General features: G+C 40.5%; 1 protein-coding gene across 1 annotated transcript in view; it reads left to right on the forward strand.

The window, feature by feature from the left end:
• Positions 389–20907, forward strand: part of KLHL5 (kelch like family member 5) — a 92321-nt gene continuing 71802 nt past the window's right edge. The window contains exon 1 of the mRNA XM_018049374.1: positions 389–506. The gene's annotated coding sequence lies outside the window, so the exon portion shown is untranslated. The remainder of the gene's footprint in view (positions 507–20907) is intronic.

A 20907-nucleotide genomic window follows, 5' to 3' on the forward strand; every position in this document is an offset into this window, starting at 1 on the left:
TCCCCCTCCCCCACAAGCGCCCCCTGCTGCACCCCGCCGCTCCCCTTCCTTCTGCCCCGACTGCCCACGCCGTCGGCGCGCACCAGGCCGGGGGGAAGGGAAACCAGAAGGGAAACCACCAACCCCGCGGCAGCGGCGGTCTCCCGGGGCAAGCGGGCCGGCGAGGGGGGGCGGAGCCTGGCGGAAGGGGGCGGGGCGGGCAGCTGCTCGCGCCGCGCGGGGACTGACTGGCTGGCGGGTCCCCGACCCCCAACCGCCAGCGCGGCCCCCTCCAGCGCTGCCTGACGAGTTTCTCGCCCCCTGGCCCCGCACCGCCTGACGGAGGAGGAGTGGCCCGCCCCGGGCCGGCCGGCGGCGGGCGTGAGGCCACTGGGAAGGGGTTGGGGGCGCCCGAGGGGCCGAGCATCCTCCTCCTCGGCCCGCCGGCCCCCGCCTCTTGCCTTCCCCCCGCCCGCCTGGCCGCCCCGCCCCGCCGTGCCCCCCGGCCGCCTCCGGAGCCCGACGCGGTAAGTGCGACTTCCTCCTCGGCGCCGCGGAGGGGGCCGCAGCGGGTCGGCCGCGCACCGAGGCCCGCTCCCCGCCCCCACGCGACCCTCCTGCCGGGCCCTCGGAGAGGCGGCCCCTGGCGTTTCACTCCGCAGGGTGGGCCAGGCGGGGACCTCCCGGGGCTGGAACCGCGGTCGGGCCTCCCGCTGCTCAGTCGCCAGCCCGGAGCGGCGTTTGGGCCGCTCTCGAGTTATGCAAAGTTCTAAACGCGGCGTTTGTGGCCGGCGGGCTGCGGCGTGGGCTGCTGTCCAGAATCAGTGCTTCCTCCCCGTACTCTTCTACCAATAAAACTTAACTGGAAACCATTCTGGATTTTTTTTTTTTCCCCTCGTTACCCTCAGGCTACCATAAGCTAAGTTTTTGAGTAATTGCCTCACCCTGGGAGTATGGAAAATAAGAAAGAGACTTTATTTCAAGAAAAACCAGCGTGTCTGGGTGAAACTTTCTCAGAGATTTAGGCATTTCAGTTCTGGTTGAAACTTTTTCATTTAGGCATTTCATAGTCGTACCCAGAGATTAAAAACATGACGAAGAAAGTTTGCTGTATTAAAGAGTAAAGCATTTCTGCCGTCTTTATTATCGATTCATTAAATTTTTTAATGATACATTTACAAAATTCACAGTACAGAAGAGAGACGCTGTCTCGCCCCACCCAGCAGTATTACCAGTTTCTTGTGCATTTTTCCAGAGATAATGTATATGCCAGTGTCTTCGCTTCTTAAAAAAAAAATACGGAAGTGTTGTGTATTAAGTGCCTAGCAGTTACTGGCACCCAATAAATGGCAATTGTCCTTCCGTTTAAAAAACAGTTTAATAAGTCTTTTTGGTTATTCGACCGCTGAAAAACCAATAATGACCTCTTTCGATTTTAAGCATAGTGAATATGACCACATTGTAAATGTGTATGTTCTGTTGGCTTCTCAAAGCTACATGAACACTTTTACACAAAGGTGACACGGATATCTCCGGGTTCTGGGAGACAGGTAGGGAGAAATCAGTATGAAATGGTAAGAAAATAGAACTTGATGTATATAATAGTTCCAAAAATGATTTAAAGCAGCTTAATGTCCATATGGTACTGTGGGGTAAAACAAAACTAAATGAAAAGTTGAAGCAGAGCAGGGAAAAAAGTCAAGGGTAAGATAATACCAAGTGCATAAGATCCTGTACTAGAGGCGAGTCACAGTTTTGGCTCTGAACATCGCTAGCAGCCAGGGGGAAGAGAGAGAGAGGAATAAGTAAGTTTCAGTGTATTTCGAATTCTGAGGTAAAAACAGACCAGTTTTTCTGCCTAAGCCCAGCATTTTCCAATAATTAGGCCGGAGAGGAATGGTTTCTCGTGGGGCCTAATTAAAAGAGATTGTTGTGATGCAGCTGACAACATTTTTAAGGTATTTCTACAGAAACTGATGAATTTTGGATAACAGTGTACTTCAGTATAGAGCAATAGTTAGACTCTAAAGGTAAGTTCTGTAAAGGCGTTAAGCCTTTCATAATGATCCATTCATAATGTGTAGAGTTACCTAGAATAGTAATTCCCAAACTGTGTTCTGGGGCATGAGAAATCAGTAGTTTATTTCTTGAAATAAGATTTTAGCTTAAATAAGTTTGAGATAACTGGCTTAAACAGATTTCAGGTTTGTTTTTTTTTTTTTTCCCCTCAATTTCTTGGCTAATGTTACAGTTTACTTTCGTAAAGGGGGATGTATTCTGTGACCTTCTCCAAATTTATTTGATATGGACCACAAATTGAAAACCACTGAACCTGTAGAAGTGGGTGGATTGCTTATCCTTCAAGCAGTCTTTGTGGATATTTCTTATAGCTGAGATTTGATAAGAATGAGAGAGCAAAGGGCCTGAGTTTTGCCAATTTATTAAGTAAGAGCCAAAGTAAAGATAAAAGTCAGGATTTAAAAATGTGTGTATGTGCTCAGTTGTGTCCGACGCTCTGCGACCCCTTGAACTGTAATCTGCCAGGCTTCTCTGTCCATGGAATTTCCCAGGCAAGAATATTGGAGCGGGTTGCCATATCCTCCTCCAGGGGATCTTCCCGAGCCAGGGATTGAACCAACATCTCTTTGCATCTTCTGCATTGGCAGGTGGGTTCTTTACCACTGCACCACCTAGGTAGCCCAGAATTTTAAAATGTTTTACATCAAGGAAAAGGCTACTTTCCCTCAGAGTTCTTTTACAGTTCCTCCTTGTTCTGCAAATTGCCTGTTGGATCAAATGATCTCTAGAACTTCTTCCTGTTGTTCTGTGCTTCAGGGAACTTGGGATCTTGAATTAAACTAGGTTTAGGCAAGTAGAACCCCTTAAAGGATAATTTTAATTATTCTTGGATATAGATTTCATTATTAATATTTGCTTTTTATTCCAAACACTACTGGCACTATTACTGTCAAACCTGGAATTCTGTAGCTATAAGACATCTTGGAAAGCGTGGTACATAATGGAAAGATATTTGGAGCCAGAAAATCTGGGATTGTGCCATTAATGCACAGGGTTGTTTTCCAGTAAGTTTATGAACCTCTCTGAATCTGTTTCCTTATTTGTAAGATTAGAATGATGACAGCATGCAGTTCATTCAGTGAATGTTGAGAGTCTAATAGGTACTGAGTAGTAGAAAAACAGCTTTAAGAGTGCAAATGAAATAATGTATCAAGAATCCTTTACTATAAATTATTTCCATTCCTGAGTATAGATGGCAAGAGTTTGAACAGCAAGAAATATCCTATCCAAATATATTTGGCCTGTGAGTTTCAGATAGCAAGTAGTGAGAGTTGAGAGAATGAGGAATTAGTCCAAAATTTTGACTCTGTTCAGTTCTTGTGTTCGGATTTGGAGACTTAGGATAATAACTTAGGAGACTTAGATAATACTTTCTATAAGAAAGTATTCTATAAGTCGGTTGTCCCCATCCTTTTTGACACAGGGATGGATTTCATGAAAGACAGGTTTTCCACAGATGGGGCGGGGTGGGGGGGGCGCTGTTTCTCAGGATGAGTCAAGCACACTACATTTATTGTGCACTTTATTTCTATTATTACTATATCAACCCTACCTCAGATCATCAGGCATTAGATCCCGGAGGTTGGGGATACTCTGCTGTAAATGATTCAGTACTATATAAAATGTTACCATCCTGAAGACAAATTGAGGGCCAAAGGTATTCATTGTCTTCATTCATTTGGTTAAAAAAAAAGACCCTCATATCTTAGTGGTTTAAAACAACAAAAGATTGTTTCTCAGTCATGCTAAGTGTCCAGTTAGGGTCAGCAGGAGAGCTCTGTTCCAGTAGTCATTTAGCGCCAGGTCGTCAGAGGCTCATCTTAACACCTGCTTCCACATTTATTAGGCAGGGAGAAGGATGTGATAAATTGCACATTGGCTTTTAAAGACTTTTAATGACACATATAACTTCCACTGCCATTTCATTGGCCAAACAAGTCATATGACTGCAACCCAACTTCAAGGAGGAGGGGAAATGTAATTCTATCTTGCACCAAAAAGAGGAGGATGGGAATAATCTTGGGATGGTCTTTTGGACTACAGCTAAGCAGACTTTATAGTTCCATGAGTTAACACAGTCTGAATAAATCAAATCCAAACCATGTTTTTCAATATTCTATTTAAGGAATAGAAAACAGCATTTCTTTGTGTTTATGTAATCATAGAATTATGCTAATGAGAATTATAAAGAACATCTTTTATTAATTGGAACTGAAGTGCTTTTGAAAACTAATTAGACAAAGTGTTTGGCCAAGTGAATTTCATTATTTTTTAATTATATGTCCATTCAGTAAACATTTGTTAAATGTGGTATTGTATGAGGCCCTGTGTTAGATCCCATGAGGGTAAAAAGCTGAATAGGAAGTTTACACCAACAGAAAACAGCTATAATTGAATTCTCTCTCTCCTTTCTTTCTCTTTAAAATAACATAAACAGTCTTTTAATGTGATAAAACTTGGTTATGTATATCTACATCATTACACTTTGCTTCTAATCATCTTTTTTGGTCTTAGGGATTATTTGGTGACGTTGTAGAAAATTACTTACACTAATTTAAGCAGAAAGAGTGTTTTGTTAGAGAAGTGACATAGCTGTCTGTTAGAGAATCCAAGGGCAGGACGTGCAGTTGCTCAGAGGCAGCTGGCATCTATAGCAGAAAGTTAGGAGCTGGAGCTGCTTTTGCTCTCCATATCTGTAATTTCCTGCCAGTGTCTCTTTCCACACATAGACTTCATTCCTCTTTTCTCTGTTGGCTGGCTTTCTCTGTTCTGTTCTTAAATGGGTGCATTTAACCTAAGAGTTCACATACAAATTAGAGCCTTTGGCCATTTCAGAAGAACTGCTTTTTTTCTAAGTGCCACAACTTGGTTAGTTCTTAAGGTAATTTACTATCAGAGTCTGGAAATGATAGAGTTGGCCCTGAAGTATAACAAGTTAGGGTAATTGACAACTTTGTAATAGAGAGAGAGGCAGTTCTAATAGCTTAGGATGAAAGAAACCTGTGATGTCCATGAAAGTGCTACTACATAATTAACATCAGCCGGCAAATCTAGTGAGACAGGCTGATTAGAATAATCAGGATAAGAAGGTAGAACTGGAGCTGACTTGTAGCAACAATATCCCCTCCCAGAACACTGGCAGATGCCGTCTCCATTGTAATACTGTCAGCCATCTCTCTTCCCTCTCCCAAGGTACAGATTACTGAATTGTCTAATGCTTATAAATCACCTACTTCTGATGCTAATACAGGGCTCCCTTGTTTCTTCCCATGACTAATAATACAGGAAGACTGCTTTTCTATTCTTTTCTATCCTTCAAATTGGTCTAGACAGCCTCCTTGGACATTTTACCCTTTAACATGCTATTGCTGTATTTCTCCACCAACTTAACCTATTTTTATTGTCAATAAATTTCCATTCTTTTTCTTTAAACTGTGTACTTAGGTTTTCTAGCAGAGTTTCCTTGCCATTCTTTACCTATGCAATGTCTCTGTTCATTTGAGTTGAAAAACATCCATAGCATCACCTCAGCAGATGGCTGAAGGGATGGACTGTGAGAGGTATATGTTACCTGGAAGAGGGCATCGCCAGGAGAAAAGAGTAACAACAGAGGAAGGTGAGTAAAAGCTGTGTATGAGATTAGGTGGGATTTGTCAGGGCTATATGTTACACTAAAAAAGGCAAAAAGAGGAATGGGTTTGGGTTCAGATTGTAGAACATCTGCAGCCTCATTTAAGACATTCTTAACGGTCTTGTTGCTGTGGAAATGATTGGGTTTTCTTGGGTTCAGACTTATAAAACTGCTGTAGGCTTGTTTACTCAGAAGATATCAGAGAGGAACCACAGCTGGCTGGCAAGGCAGCATCACATATTCCTCATCAGTGCTTGTGATCCTCACAGCAGGCCATGTAAGCAGTTTATGGAGCCACCTGGGAGACATCTCTCCACGAGAAAGCTTAGGTGGTAGGAAACAAAGCTCACATCAGGTAGGTCCCAGAGCCGGCTTGGCTTAAAACACCTTATGTCCCACAGGAGACGTTGTCTCTTATATGACTCCATAGATTTAGCTTCAGGGTCCCCTCAAGGGATGTGCCTATTTCAAGAGCTATCACACCTAGGAAAGTCAAAGCCATGGCTTCTTATGAGGTATTTCTAGTTCATTATAATTCCTCTGAGTCCAGATGCAAATTTACTAATCAGGGGGCTCATTTTTACTTGAGGAATGTTGCCAGGTAACATAGTTAACATACCTACTTCATTAGATTGCCAAGGAAGTAGAACCAAGAGAATTAACTGAAGGTTGGTAGTAGAAGAGAAAAAGATTTTACCCACACTTGTCATTATCCACAGTGTCTTCCATAGCCCTTTTCATTTGGGAAGTATTCAGTAATATTCATTTTGTTAACTTTAATGCTGTGTGTTTTAACTTTTCATGACAGGAAGTATGAGATAGAGGGAAATAGAGAAGAGAAAGGTAAGGCTGGAAGGTAGGCTGGGACCATTAGATTGTCAAAAAACACTGAATTCCATACTAAAGAGCTCGGCTTTTATTTTTTTAGGGGTGGAGGGTGCGGGAAGTTTTAACTAAGAGTGATGGGATCAAGAATTACACTTTGAAAGGTTAACTTTGGCTGTAGTATGGAGAGCAAATTAGAGATTTAGATTTGAGGACAGTCGGCTCATTTCTACTAAATCTGCCCTTCTTTGGGCAGAGAGTTCTCTGATAAGCAGAAAGAAGGGATACTCAGTTCCGTGCTCTGCAGAGTTTAGAATTACTGGGAAGATTCTGCATGGTACATTGGCTGGAGGGGCCAAACCACTCGTTTTTCTAAGTTTATTTGCCATCCCCTCTCCCAACTTGGAGACTGGGAATTTGAGAGAATGGCTCTGAACTGCCTGAGAACATTGGATTAACACTAAGAAATAACCCTTGCCTCCACTGGTCTCCACTGATCACCATGTGACTCACTTAAATTGCCATATTTTGCTTTTTACCGGAATTAAATTATAAAACAGTCATTTGTTGGCTTTTTCTCTTCTTTTTGTTTTGTTTTTTAGTTCTTGCTTAGAGGTCAAGCCAGGGAGTTTCTTTAATGGCTAACTGGTTTGACATTTGTAGTGATTAACCATTTCTAATTGTAAGCTATTGAGAAACATAGTGCTTTACATTTTTCTCCTATTGCTTACATTGAACTTTTTACCCTTTCCTTACATAGCTTAACACTGTTCTATCTAATATAAAAATGCAGTTTGTAAAATCTGATTGGGCCTACAACAGAGTCAAGTTAATCTGTGATTAACACATTGTGTTCCAAGAACCCAGGCAGTTTTGCTTGATTATATTAGTGTCTCAAGAGTACTGATTGCTCACTTTTTCCATCACTGTAAAGCTACAAACAAGACAGAAACCCTTACTGGATTTTGTTAAGTCGGGAAAAAGCAAAATTATAGCTATCCAGATTATTACTTTTTATGGCGCATAAGACAGCTTTGTGCATGCCAAAAATAAGGTATCTGGCATGAAGTTAACAGTGGTTTGCCATCATGTTTATGGTATTAAGATGTTCATGCTTGTGTCATAACAAACATATATTCACAAAATCAGGAGTGGGCAGCAAGGAAATCTTTTTTACCTGTCACAAGTCAGAGGGCTATTTAAAAGTAAATATTTTGTTATAATTGGGCTTCTCTTGTAGCTTAGTTGGTAAAGAATCTGCCTGCAATGCAGGAGACCCGGGTTCAATTCCTGGGTCGGGAAGATCCCCTGGAGAAGGAAATGGCAACACACTCTGGTATTCTTGCCTGGAGAATCCCATGGAGCCTGGCAAGCTGCAGTCCCTGGGGTGGCAAGAGTCGGACACTACTTAGTGACTAAACCACCACCACCATTTTGTTATAATCATGCCATAGTCTTCAGAATATCAATTGTGATAACTTGTGTAGATAAGTTGGGGATACAAAGTCCGTAAAATATTAATTTAGCTGATTTTTAAAAATGTTACTTGCTCTTCTGCTGTCTGTAAGTACTGATACAGTTGAGAGATGAAAAGATACTTTTCATATTAATGTGGGTCAGCACTTCATCCTATGAGAATTAGTGACAAAGGTTGGCAGGGAGCTTAAGTGGGGCAGACTCTGTGAGGCATTTGTACTTGGTGAATAAATGCCACATTGGCACTTAATTGTAATAAAGTTGAACTTAATAGTATATTGTTACATTAGGAGTGATATGTTAAGTCTGTTCTATGGCTGTCTTCTAAATAGCTAACCTTGATAACCTAGATATCAAATCAACTATACTCTGAATCTGCTTCCCAGTTTGGACAATGGTGGTAATTACCTACTCTACTTCTCACAAGGTAGTCATGAGCTGCAAATGAGAATACCTTAAAAACAAGAAGCAGTGGGGTATCCTTGAGAGTGTATGGTCTTTACAATCAGTCCCAGATTCAAATTGAACCCTGCTATTCACCATTTATTAATATATGTAATCTCACTTTATTTCAGTGGCCTGATCAGTTCTGTTGCTCAGTTGTGTCCGACTCTGCAACCCCATGGACTGCAGGCTTCCCTGTCCATCACCAATTCCCAGAGCTTACTCAAATTCATGTTCATCAAGTCAGTGTGCCATCCAGCCATCTCATCCTCTGTTGTCCCCTTCTCCTCCTGTCTTCAATCTTTCCCAGCATCAGGGTCTTTTCCAGTGAGTCAGTTCTTCACATGAGGTGGCCAAAGTGTTGGAGTTTCAGCTTCAGCATCAGTCTTTCCAATGAATATTCAGGACTGATTTCCTTTAGGATGGACTAGTTGGATCTCCTTGCAGTCCAAGGGACTCAAAAGAGTCTTCTCCAACACCGCAGTTCAAAAGCATCAATTCTTAGGTGCTCAACTTTCTTCACAGTCCAACTCTCACATCCATACATGACTACTGGAAAAACCATACCTTTGACTAGACGGACCTTTGTTGGCAAAGTAATATCTCTGCTTTTTAATATGCTTTCTAGATTGGTCATTGCTTTTCTTCCAAGGAGCAAGCAGATACGCAGATGACACTACCCTTATGGCAGAAAGCAAAGAACTAAAGAGCTTCTTGATGAAAGTGAAAGAGGAGAATAAAAAAGTTGGCTTAAAGCTCAACATTCAGAAAACTAAGATCATGGCATCCGGTCCCATCACTTCATGGCAAATAGATGGGGAAACAGTGACAGACTTTATTTTTGAGGGCTCCAAAATGACTGCAGTGTGCTCGTATATAAGGGTAAAGGGGATGAACCCTGTTTCCAAAGTGACTGTAACAACCAAATGCCACATTCATTTGCCACGCATTCATGCCACACACAAAGTGTTACACGTTACCTTGCGTATTTACATATTGACAAAATGGAAGCTGCTGTTACAAATTCACATTCTTTCTCGATACCTGTACACGCTACTTCCTGAATCCCATTTAACTGAAGAGAAAACCAAAGATGGAGGAGGTGAAGTGATTTGTCCAAAGTATGCACTAGCTGGTGAGAGGCTTGGTTATTGCCTCAAGTTTTTTCTGCTGTGTCACTTAGGGTACCATTAATAAGTGATTATGTGGGGCAGTGAGAGCAGAAACACCCCCACCAGCTACCTCTGCACTGGCTCATGGCTTTAACCTAATGCACGTTCTTGCCTCTGTGAAATGTATCTACTGATCCTGAAGACCGAGAGATCGCTCATGGCTGAGTAGGCTGCTCCAGGGCAGACCTACATGACTTTGTGCCTACCCACTGAGTTGGGTACTTACCAAAGTTGGTTGTGTTTATTCACAAACCTGTTTTTAACTGTTATGCTTGTTACAGTAACTATAAAACATTAATAAACATGTAAATTAATGGGAGTGCAAGGAAAAGACTTTCTATTCTTAAAAATTAAGCTGACTGCTTTCGTATATCGTCTCAATATAAAGGAAACAACAAATTTGCTATCAAATTTGATGAAGCCTGGAAAACTGTAAAAGACTAGGGGGAAAATCCTCAAAGTCGAAAGCAAAGCCTGTCAAAGTGTTCAAATCCATGGTCCACCTAACTGATTCTTTATTAGTAATTCTCAAGGAATCTCCAAGCCAGACTTCAACAGCATGTGAACTGTGAACTTCGAGATGTTCAGGCTGGTTTTAGAAAAGGCAGAGGAACCAGAGATCAAATTGACAACATCTGTTGGATCGTAGAAAAAGCAAGAGAGTTCCAGAAAAATATATACTTTATTGATTATGCCAAAGCATTTGTCTATGTAGATCACAACAAACTAGAAAATAAAGAGATGGGAATACCAGACCATCTGACCTGCCTCCTGAGAAATCTGTATGCAGGTCAGGAAGCAACAGTTAGAACCGAACATGGAACAACAGACTGGTTCCAGATTAGGAAAGGAGAACATCAAGGCTGTATATTGTCACCCTGCTTATTTAACTTATTGCACAGTACATCATGTAAAATGCCAGGCTGGATGAAGCAAAAGCTGGAATGAAGATTGCCAGGAGAAATATCAATAACCTCAGATATGCAGATGACACCACCTTATGGCAGAAGGTGAAGAAGAACTACAGAGCCTCTTGATGAAGTGAAAGAGGTGAAAAAGCTGGCTTAAAACAACATTCAGAAAACTAAGATCATGGCATCCAGTCCCATCTCTCCATGGCATCTAGATGGAGAAACAATGGAAACAGTGGCTGACTGTATTTTCTCGGGCTCCAAGATCACTGCAGATGGTGACTGCAGCCATGAACTTAAAAGATGCTTGCTCTTTGGAAGAAAAGCTATGGCTAACAGCATATTAAAAAGCAGAGACATTACTTTGCCACAAAGGTCCATCTGGTCAAGGCTATGGTTTTTCCAGTAGTCATGTATGGATGTGAGAGTTGGACTAGAAAGAAAGCTGAGCGCCTAAGAGTTGATGCTTTTGAACTGTGGTGTTGGGGAAGACTCTTGAGAGTCCCCTGGACTGCAAGGAGATCCAACCAGTCCGTCCTAAAGGAGATCAGTCCTGAATATTCCTTGGAAAGACTGATGCTGAAGCTGAAACTCCAATACTTTGGCCACCAGATGTGAAGAACTGACTCATTGGAAAAAACCCTGATGCTGGAAAAGATTGAAGGCGGGAGGAGAAGAGGACGACAGGATGAGATGGCTGGATGGCATCACCAACTCAATGAACATGAGTTTGAGTAAGCCCCAGGAGTTGGTGATGGACGGGGAGGCCTGGCGTGCTGCAGTCCATTGGGTCACCGAGAGTTGGATGTGACTGAGCAACCGAAGGAAGTAAGGAGCCCACACTGGAATGTAAGTTAACTGTATCACTGAGCACAGTGTTTGGATCCACTGACACTTTTTCATGGTAAGACTTTCTCCTTGAAGGAAGCAGTGCATTAATTTATGTCTGGCACATATCTTCTGGTGTAACTTCTTATGTATCTTGTAGTGGATACACCACTGGTCTCATGGATTTGGTATTCATACTCTTTCAGAAGTGCTTTTAAGTTCTCTCTCCGTTTTGGGGAGCCATAAGTGGAAATCACAGATGCTAGGTCATGGTGGACATGGCTTATGCAAGAAAGAGGACCCAAATTCAGTAGGAGACCCATAGCAAATATATGGCACTAAACCTATATGAAAAGATTTGTGAATGAATGTGCGTTTGTGTGTTTAACTTGAAATAAAATCTTTAAGAATATGCAAATACAGTTTTTATCCTTACTATTTCATTTCATGAAGCAGCTATGGATTTCATCCAACAAGGGGGCTTTTATTATACTCAGAGTTCCAGCCAGCTAGAAATGTATCTTTGACCTTGGCAGCTGTCAGGAGCCTGTGCTTGCCCTTGTATATTTTTACCATGCTGTATTGCAACTTTAAAATTGAAGGTGAATTCCTGTGTTGTAATTCGTTCCCAAACTGTACTCCTTTCTGTAGCCTTCATAGAGTTTCCATTCCAGGGAAGAAAGCAACATTAAGTAAATAATTTCAACTGAGCAAGTAGTTAGGATGCTGTGTCACCATATAGCAAGGAGACATAATTTAGTTTAAAGGATAAAATTTACCCCACTTAATCTTTTTTACCTTGCTCTTAAGTAAGTATAGATCACAATGCTTTTAGGGTACAGCAGGAAATAAAATCCTTGTGTTAAATGGCTATAACTATGAAACTAGTCTTCATTTTCTGTGTATATGAGAGTTTCCAACTTCTGAGTTTTCAATCTACCATGTAACTTAAAAAGTTAAACTAAATCTCTTTGTTATAGCTGAATTTAAGTTAAATACTTATTTTTAATTTTACTGATTAATCAGAAATATTTCCCAAATATTTTTAACAGAGTGAAAGACTTAACATTGGGCTAGGAATTTAATTTTGTATTTCAGACTGTATTTCTAAGCTTATTTTCGTTACAAGAGAAATTCTGATGTCATGTGTTTTTGGTAACTATGGGAAAGAAAGCAAAGATAGTCAGTATTAACAGCCCAGGATATATCTATCCAGCTTTTCAATTTCTGGTTTCTTAAATAGATTGCAGATTAATTTTAAACTATAAGCTAAACATGAGCTTACCAGCTCAGTGATTAAGAATACACCTGCTGATGGAGGAGATGTGGATTCAAACCCTGGGTTCAGAAGATCCCCTGGAGTAGGAAATGACAACCTGTTCCAGTATTCTTGCCTAGAAAATTCTGTGGACAGAGGAGGCTGGCAGGCTACAGTCCACGGGGTCACAAAAAGTCTGACATGACTGAGAGACTGAGCATACATGCAGGAAAATAGGGCTCTATACTCCGTATTCCTAGCTATTGGGTTGCTAAATACACAATTAAAGCCAAATTTATCTAAAGTTACTCAGTCTTACTGAAACTGTATCCTTCTTGTATATATCAGTTCAGTATAGTTCAGTTGCTCAGTCGTGTCCAACTCTTCGCGACCCCATGGACTTGCAGCATGCCAGGCCTCCCTGTCCATCACCAACTCCTGGAGACCACCCAAACTCAGGTCCATTGCTCCAGTACTCTTGCCTGTAAAATCCCATGGACCGAGGAGCCTGGTAGGCTGCAGTCCATAGGGTCACTAAGGGTCAGACAACACTGAGCGACTTCACTTTCACTTTTCATGCATTGGAGAAGGAAATGGCAACCCACTCCAGAGTTCTTGCCTGGAAAATCCCAGAGACGGAGGAGCCAGGTAGGCTGCCATCTATGGGGTCACACAGAGTCGGACACGACTGAAGTGACTTAGCAGCAGCAGCAGTATCTCCATTGAGTCGGTGATGCCATCCAACCATCTCATCCTCTGTTGTCCCCTTTTCCTCCTGCCCTCAATCTTTCCCAGCATCAGAGTTTTTTCAAATAAGTCAGCTCTTTGTATCAGGTGGCCAAAGTATTGGAATTTCAGCTTCAACAACAGTCCTTCCAATGAACAACCAGGACTGATTTCCTTAAAGATGGACTGGTTGGATCTCCTTGCCATCCGAGGGACTCTCAAGAGTCTTCTCCAACACCACAGTTTAAAACCATCAATTCTTTGGGGCTCAGCTTTCTTTATAGTCCAACTCTCACATCTATACATGACTACTGGAACAATCATACCCTTGACTAGACGGACCTTTGTTGGCAAAGTAATGTCTCTGCTTTTTAATATGCTATCTAGATTGGTCATAACTTTTCTTCCAAGGAGTAAGCATCTTTTAACTTCATGGCTGCAGTCACCATTTGCAATGATTTTGGAACCCCCAAAAATAAAGTCAGCCACTCTTTCCACTGTTTCTCCATCTATTTGCCATGAGGTGATGGGACTGGATGCCATGATCTTAGTTTTCTAAATGTTGAGCTTTAAGCCAACTTTTTCACTCTCCTCTTTCACTTCCATCAAGAGGCTCTTTAGTTCTTCTTCACTTTCTGCCATAAGGGTGGTGTCATCTGCCCTTATATCTGAGGTTATTGATATTTTTTCTGGCAATCTTGATTCTAGCTTGTGCTTCATCCAGCCCAGCATTTCTCATGATGTACTCTGCATATAAGTTAAATAAGCAGGGTGACAATATATAGCCTTGACATACTCCTTTTCCTATTTGAAGCCAGTCTGTTGTTCCATGTCCAGTTCTAACTGTTGCTTCCTGACCTGCACACAGATTTCTCAGGAGGCAGGTGAGATAGTCTGGTATTCCTAATTCTTTCAGAATTTTCCACAGTTTGTTGTGATCACACATTCAAAGGCTTTGGCATAGTCAATAAAGCAGAAGTAGATGTTTTTCTGGAACTCTCTTGCTTTTTCGATGATCCAGCAGATGTTGGCAATTTGATCTCTGGTTCCTCTGCCTTTTCTAAAACCAGCTTGAACATCTGGAAGTTCACAGTTCACATACTGTTGAAGCCTGGCTTGGAGAATTTTGAGCATTACTTTGCTAGCGTGTGAGATGAGTGCAATTGTGCGGTAGTTTGAGCATTCTTTGGCATTGCCTTTCTTTGGGATTGGGATGAAAACTGACCTTTTCCAGTCCTGTGGCTCCTGCTGAGTTTTCCAAATTTGCAGGCATATTGAGTGCAGCACTTTCACGGCATCATCTTTTCAGGATTTGAAATAGCTCAACTGGAATTCCATCACCTCCATTAGCTTTGTTTGTAGTGATGCTTCCTAAGGCCCACTAGACTTTACATTCCAGGATGTCTGGCTCTAGATGAGTGATCACACCATTGTGATTATCTGGGTCATGAAGATCTTTTTTTGTTCAATTCTTCTGTGTATTCTTGCCACCTCTTCTTAATATCTTCTGCATCTGTTAGGTCCATACCATTTCTGTCTTTTATCGAGCCCATCTTTGCATGAAATATTCCCTCAGTATCTCTAATTTTCTTGAAGAAATCTCTAATCTTTCCCATTCTATTGTTTTCCTCTATTTCTTTGCACTGATCATTGAGGAATACTTATCTCTCCTTGCTATTCTTTGGAACTCTGCATTCAAATGGGTATATCTTTCCTTCCTCCTTTGCTTTTTGGTTCTCTTTGCACAGCTATTCATAAGACCTCCTCAGACAGCTCTTTTGCTTTTTTGCATTTCTTTCTCTTGAGGATGGTCTTGATCCCTATCTCCTGTACAGTGTCATGAACCTCCATCCATAGTTCTTCAGGCACTCTATCAGATCTAATCCCTTAAATCTATTTCTCATTTCCACTGTATAGTTAAGGGATTTGATTTAGGTCATACCTGAATGGCCTAGTGGTTTTTCCTGCTTTCTTCAATTTAAGTCTGAATTTGGCAATAAGGAGTTCATGATCTGAGCCACAGTCAGGTCCTAGTCTTGTTTTGCTGACTGTACTTCTGCATCTTTGGCTGCAAAAAAAGTAATCAGTCTGATTTTGGTGTTGACCATCTGGTGATGTCCATGTTTAGTCTTCTCTTGTGTTGTTGGAAGAGGGTGTTTGCTATGACCAGTGCATTGTCTTGGCAAAACTCTATTAGCCTTTGCCCTGTTTCATTCTGTACTCCAAGGCCAAATTTGCCTGTTACTCCAGGTGTTTCTTGACTTCCTACTTTTGCATTCCAGTCCCCTATAATAAAAAGGACATCTTTTTTGGTTGTTAATTCTAGAAGGTCTTGTAAGTCTTCATAGAACTAACTTCAGCTTCTTCAGCATTACTGGTTGGGGCATAGACGTGGATTACCGTGATATTGAATGGTTTGCCTTGGAAATGAACAGAGATCATTCTGTCGTTTTTGAGACTGCATCCAAGTACTGCATTTTTGACTCTTGTTGACTATGATGGCTAGTCCGTTTCTTCTAAGGGATTCTTGCCCACAGTAGTAGATATAATGGTCATCTGAGTTAAGTTCACCCATTCCAGTCCATTTTAGTTCACTGATTCCTAGAATGTCGACGTTAACTCTTGCCATCTCCTGTTTGACCACTTCCAATATGCCTTAATTCATGGACCTATCATTCCAGGTTCCTATGCAATATTGCTCTTTACAGCATCGGGCCTTGCTTCTATCACCAGTCACATCCACAACTGGGTGTTGTTTTTGCTTTGTCTCCATCCCTTCATTCTTTCTGGAGTTATTTCTCCACTGATATCCAGTAGCATATTGGCCACCTACCAACCTGGGGAGTTCATCTTTCTGTGTCCTATCTTTTTGCCTTTTCATACTGTTCATGGGGTTCTCAAGGCAAGAATACTGAAGTGGTTTGCCATTCCCTTCTCCAGTGGACCACATTTTGTATATATATGTAACATATATATATATATGTATATATATATATGTATGTTAGTTGCTTAGTCATGTCCAACTCTTTGCAACTAACATACATATATAAAGATACGATATCCTTCTTACTTAACCTATTTATGTTAATATTAGTGTTCGTATAGTCACCTAGGCTTCCCTCATAGCTCAGTCAGTAAAGAATCTGCCTGCATTGCAGGAGACTAGGGTTCGTTTCCTTGGTCGGGAGGATTCGCTGGAGAAGGAAATGGCAGCCTACTCCAGTATTCTTGGATGAAGAATCCTGTGGACAGAGGAGCCTGGCAGGCTACAGTCCATGGAGATGCAAGAGTTGGACACGACTTAGCGACTCAACCCCCGTAGCCGTCCATGTTTGAAAATGCTGTCATCTTTGACCTCTTCCTATCTATTTGACATGGGCATTTTATAAGGCCTGACCCTGTAGTAGGTTTTAACAGCCACTCCCCTTTCAGATCTCATTGCTTCTAGCCAGGGTTACTATCCTCTCACCTCAAAGAGTTGTCTAACTGATTTTCCCACCAATGGCATCTTCCCTTACAAATCCATTCTTCACTTGCCAAATTAATTTTTTTTGAGGTATACTTCAAAATTCTCAACTCAAGAACCTCATCTTTTCCCAAATAAAAGACATATTTATTCCTTGATAATTAGTAAAGGTTTCATTCAAAACCCTCTTCTGCTGTATTTTAAGACCTTTCAGATGAAGGTCTGTGCCGTTAATTTAGTCATTTATTCTTTGGTCTAAATTCAGGAAATGTTTGAATGTTGTGCACTATACAAGTTGTTAGGAGTGTGGTGACCCCTGCCCTGATAGATTTTACTGTCTGTTTTCTCATCTTTGAGTTCTTTCTACATACAGCACAATTTATTGAGTTTATATAATTACAGGATTCTTTTTTACCTTTATAATGTTTGCTTTTGTGAGTTTGGAAAAGAGGTACAGAGTATCTGATATATTTCTGGAATTATAAAATTAAATCTCACGTCTTTCCTGATCTAGGTACTTAACGAACATTTTCTGCTATCATACATTTTAAAATTTTAGTGGAATTAAATGTCTTCAGATTGTTAAAATAAGCCAAATTCTGATAAAAGACTTAATTTAACAGTTTTTAAAGTATCCTAGAGTTACCACACTTTAAAAGTTTCTTTGAAATCATATGTTGTAACTTATTTTAGTTGAGAGGAAAACTGGGGAGGTGAAGTGCTGCTGAGTTAGTACAGTAAATTAGTTCTTGATGTGTTTTATGCCATATATATTACTGGTATATAAAACATATACCATATATATGTTTTATGACATGTATACTTAGTATATATTAAAACTATAGGAATAGATTCATTAAAATTGATTACTCATAAAACAAACACTGTTGTTTGTGAACACACCATGTGCAGAGAGATTTGTGTAATAGTGATTACCCATATAAACCAGTTACTGGATGACTGTAATTTGAATTGCTGAGTGAAGCCACAGCTTTGAAAGCCACACTGTTGAAGTAAGCTCATCAGCAGTCTATCTTAATGACATCTCAGTGTTGCTATTGTCATATTGAATAACTTCATCTTTTAAATTCACAAACTAACGTTTGAGCAGTTTTGAAGCAGAAGTTGCATGTGGATTCCTTTATTACATTTTGAAAAATGTATTCATAATTGACACATCTATTTTAAACAATGTGTGACCCTTTGTATCTCAAGTTTAAGTAAAGCAAAGTTATTAAGAAAGAGTTACAGAATGTAATTTGATAATCAATTTGAAAAAAATGTTACGTCAATCTGAAAAGACATTTGTTGTTTAGCCAATGCATGTCAAAGTGATAAAAATTTTTATACCCAAAGAACAAAATAGGAAAAAAGAAAGTCTTAGAGTAATATGTTGTAAATTTTCCTAAGTTGAAAAAATACTAAAGAGGTTTTCTCACCAGCAGTAAATGTTTTCTGATGTTCTTTTTAACATTCAATTCTTAAGTTTATAATTCCAGAAGTGTACATTTCAAGTATATGTCTTTTATTATTGCTCTTACAGTTACTGGATTCATTCATTCATTAGAGAAATATATATTGAGCACCTGTCTTTCAGATACTATTTTAAGTGCTAGGTACAGCTGTGAGCCAAAGCTCTACCACAGCTAATTTGTGGTGGGCATAAAGATAACAAATAAGGGAATAAACATCTAATATGCCTGATGGTGACAAGTGCTATTAAAAAAAGGAAGAGGGTCAAGGAGATAGAGAGTGATGATGGATATAATTTTTATGTGTAACCCTTGCAAACCATTTTAATAATTTAACAGTGTAATGACTTTTAATATGTATTGATTTTTCATCAGTAATTAAGAAGTATTTCTCATCAGAATAGCATAAATTTTTGAGTGAAATAATATGATATTGTATAGTAAAATTTACTGGGACAGAAGAAAAAGTGTTATTTAAATAAACTCTGAATTCTGTGCCATGAAAACATTAATGCCTAAGTTTACTACGTATTTTTCATAAGGAAAATATTTGGCCCAAGAATTCAGTGTTAACACTGGGAAGTAGTGCTATAGACCCTTTTCTATTATGGTAACTATAGCAAGCTACTTTATCAATAGATTATCTTTAATAGATGTTGTTAAAGTGAAGAGTCTTTTCCCAAAACACATACCCAGGCTTAAGATTAGGCAGAAATTGTTAGAGAACTAGCTGTGAAGGATTTTTCAGCAAATTCTGTCTTTGGGGAGGATTTTCAAACTTTGCTTACCTAAATTCTCTACATTTGTCATCATTCACTTAGGTTCAGTTCAGTCGCTCAGTCGTGTCTGACACTTTGCGAACCCATGAATTGCAGCAAGCCAGGCCTCCCTGTCCATCACCAACTCCCAGAGTTTACTCAAACTCATGTCCATCAAGTTGGTGATGCCATCCAGCCATCTCATCCTCTGTCGTCCCCTGCTCCTCCTGCCCCCAACCCCTCCCAGCATCAGGGTCTTTTCAAATGAGTCAACTCTTTGCATGAGGTGGCCAAAGTATTGGAGTTTCAGCTTTATCTTCAGTCCTTCCAATGAACACCCAGCACTGATCTCCTTTAGAATGGATTGGTTGGATCTCTTTGCAGTCCAAGGGACTCTCAAGAGTCTTCTCCAACACCACGGCTCATAAGCAGCAATTCTTCGGCGCTCAGCTTTCTTCACAGTCCAACTCTCACATCCATACATGACCACTGGAAAAACCGTGGCCTTGACTAGACGGACCTTTGTTGGCAAAGTAATGTCTCTGCTTTTGAATATGCTATCTAGGTTGGTCATAACTTTCCTTGCAAGGAGTAAGTGTCTTTTAATTTCATGGCTGCAGTCACCATCTGCAGTGATTTTGGAGCTCCAAAAAATAAAGTCTGACACTGCTTCCACTGTTTCCCCATCTATTTGCCATGAAGTGATGGGACCAGATGCCATGATTTTAGTTTTCTGAATGTTGAGCTTTAAGCCAACTTTTTCACTCTCCTCTTTCACTTTCATTACCCTTACTCAATTTGACATTTAAAAATTTTCTTGTATTGATTATTAGAGAAGAAACTAAAGAATTGAGACATAAAATAACAGAATTAGGTCTTTTATTTTAAATATTTTAATGGTCATGTTGTCCTCTTCCTAGGTTCTAATTTTTCTTTGATTAAACTTGCTAGAAGGGAAGAGATTTTTAGAGCTAGGTCTCTAATTCTTTTATTTCTTAATTGTTCAGTTTCATCTCTGCTGCTGCTGTTGCTGTTAAGTTGCTTCAGTTTTGTCCGACTCTGTGCCACCCTATAGACGGCAGCCCACCAAGGCTCCCCCGTCCCTGGGATTCTCCAGGCAAGAACACTGGAGTGGGTTGCCATTTCCTTCTCCAATGCGTGAAAGTGAAAAGTGAAAGTGAAGTCGCTCAGTCATATCCAACTATTAGCACGACCCCATAGACTGCAGCCTACCAGCCTCCTCCGTCCATAGGATTTTCCAGGCAGGAGTACTGGAGTGGGGTGCCATTGTCTTCTCCGAGTTTCATCTCTAATCTTTATTATTTCATGGCTCCTTTTAGAGGAGTTTTCAACTTGAATAGATGACTTAGTGCATGTCTTTTCTTTCCTTTTAAAATAATTGATGCATTTAGAAAATCACAGTCTTACAGCAGAGGAATTATCCCACCTACAGTGACTATCCAAACCGTCCACTGTGCTTAGGTACCATCCGTTTTTCTTTTATTAGAGTCTTACTTTTTTTGCTCTGGTGCTCCCACCTATAATCACAGTCTCACTTTCCTGTTGGATCATTCTCATCATTCTAATATGTTCTGTATATTTTAAAAACAAATACGTAGACAAAATAGATCCATTACCTTGATTCCTCTCAATTCTTCCAGCCATTATCTATCTCACTCCACAGCCTCACTGTGGAGCAAAATTTTCCGAAGGTGTCTGTACATGCTGTCTCTTATTTCTCATCGGCCATTAACTCTTCAACCCATCATAGTCTGGCTTTTGTCCCCAACCCTTTAATGAAACTGTTCCTATCTGATTTGGCAAAATTTTTATGTTGCCAATTCTATGGACATTTTTCTCTGCACATGGTACCTGACCTCTT

Source organism: Capra hircus, chromosome 6 (genome assembly GCF_001704415.2).
Source record: "Capra hircus breed San Clemente chromosome 6, ASM170441v1, whole genome shotgun sequence".
NCBI classification, from domain to species: domain Eukaryota; kingdom Metazoa; phylum Chordata; class Mammalia; order Artiodactyla; family Bovidae; genus Capra; species Capra hircus.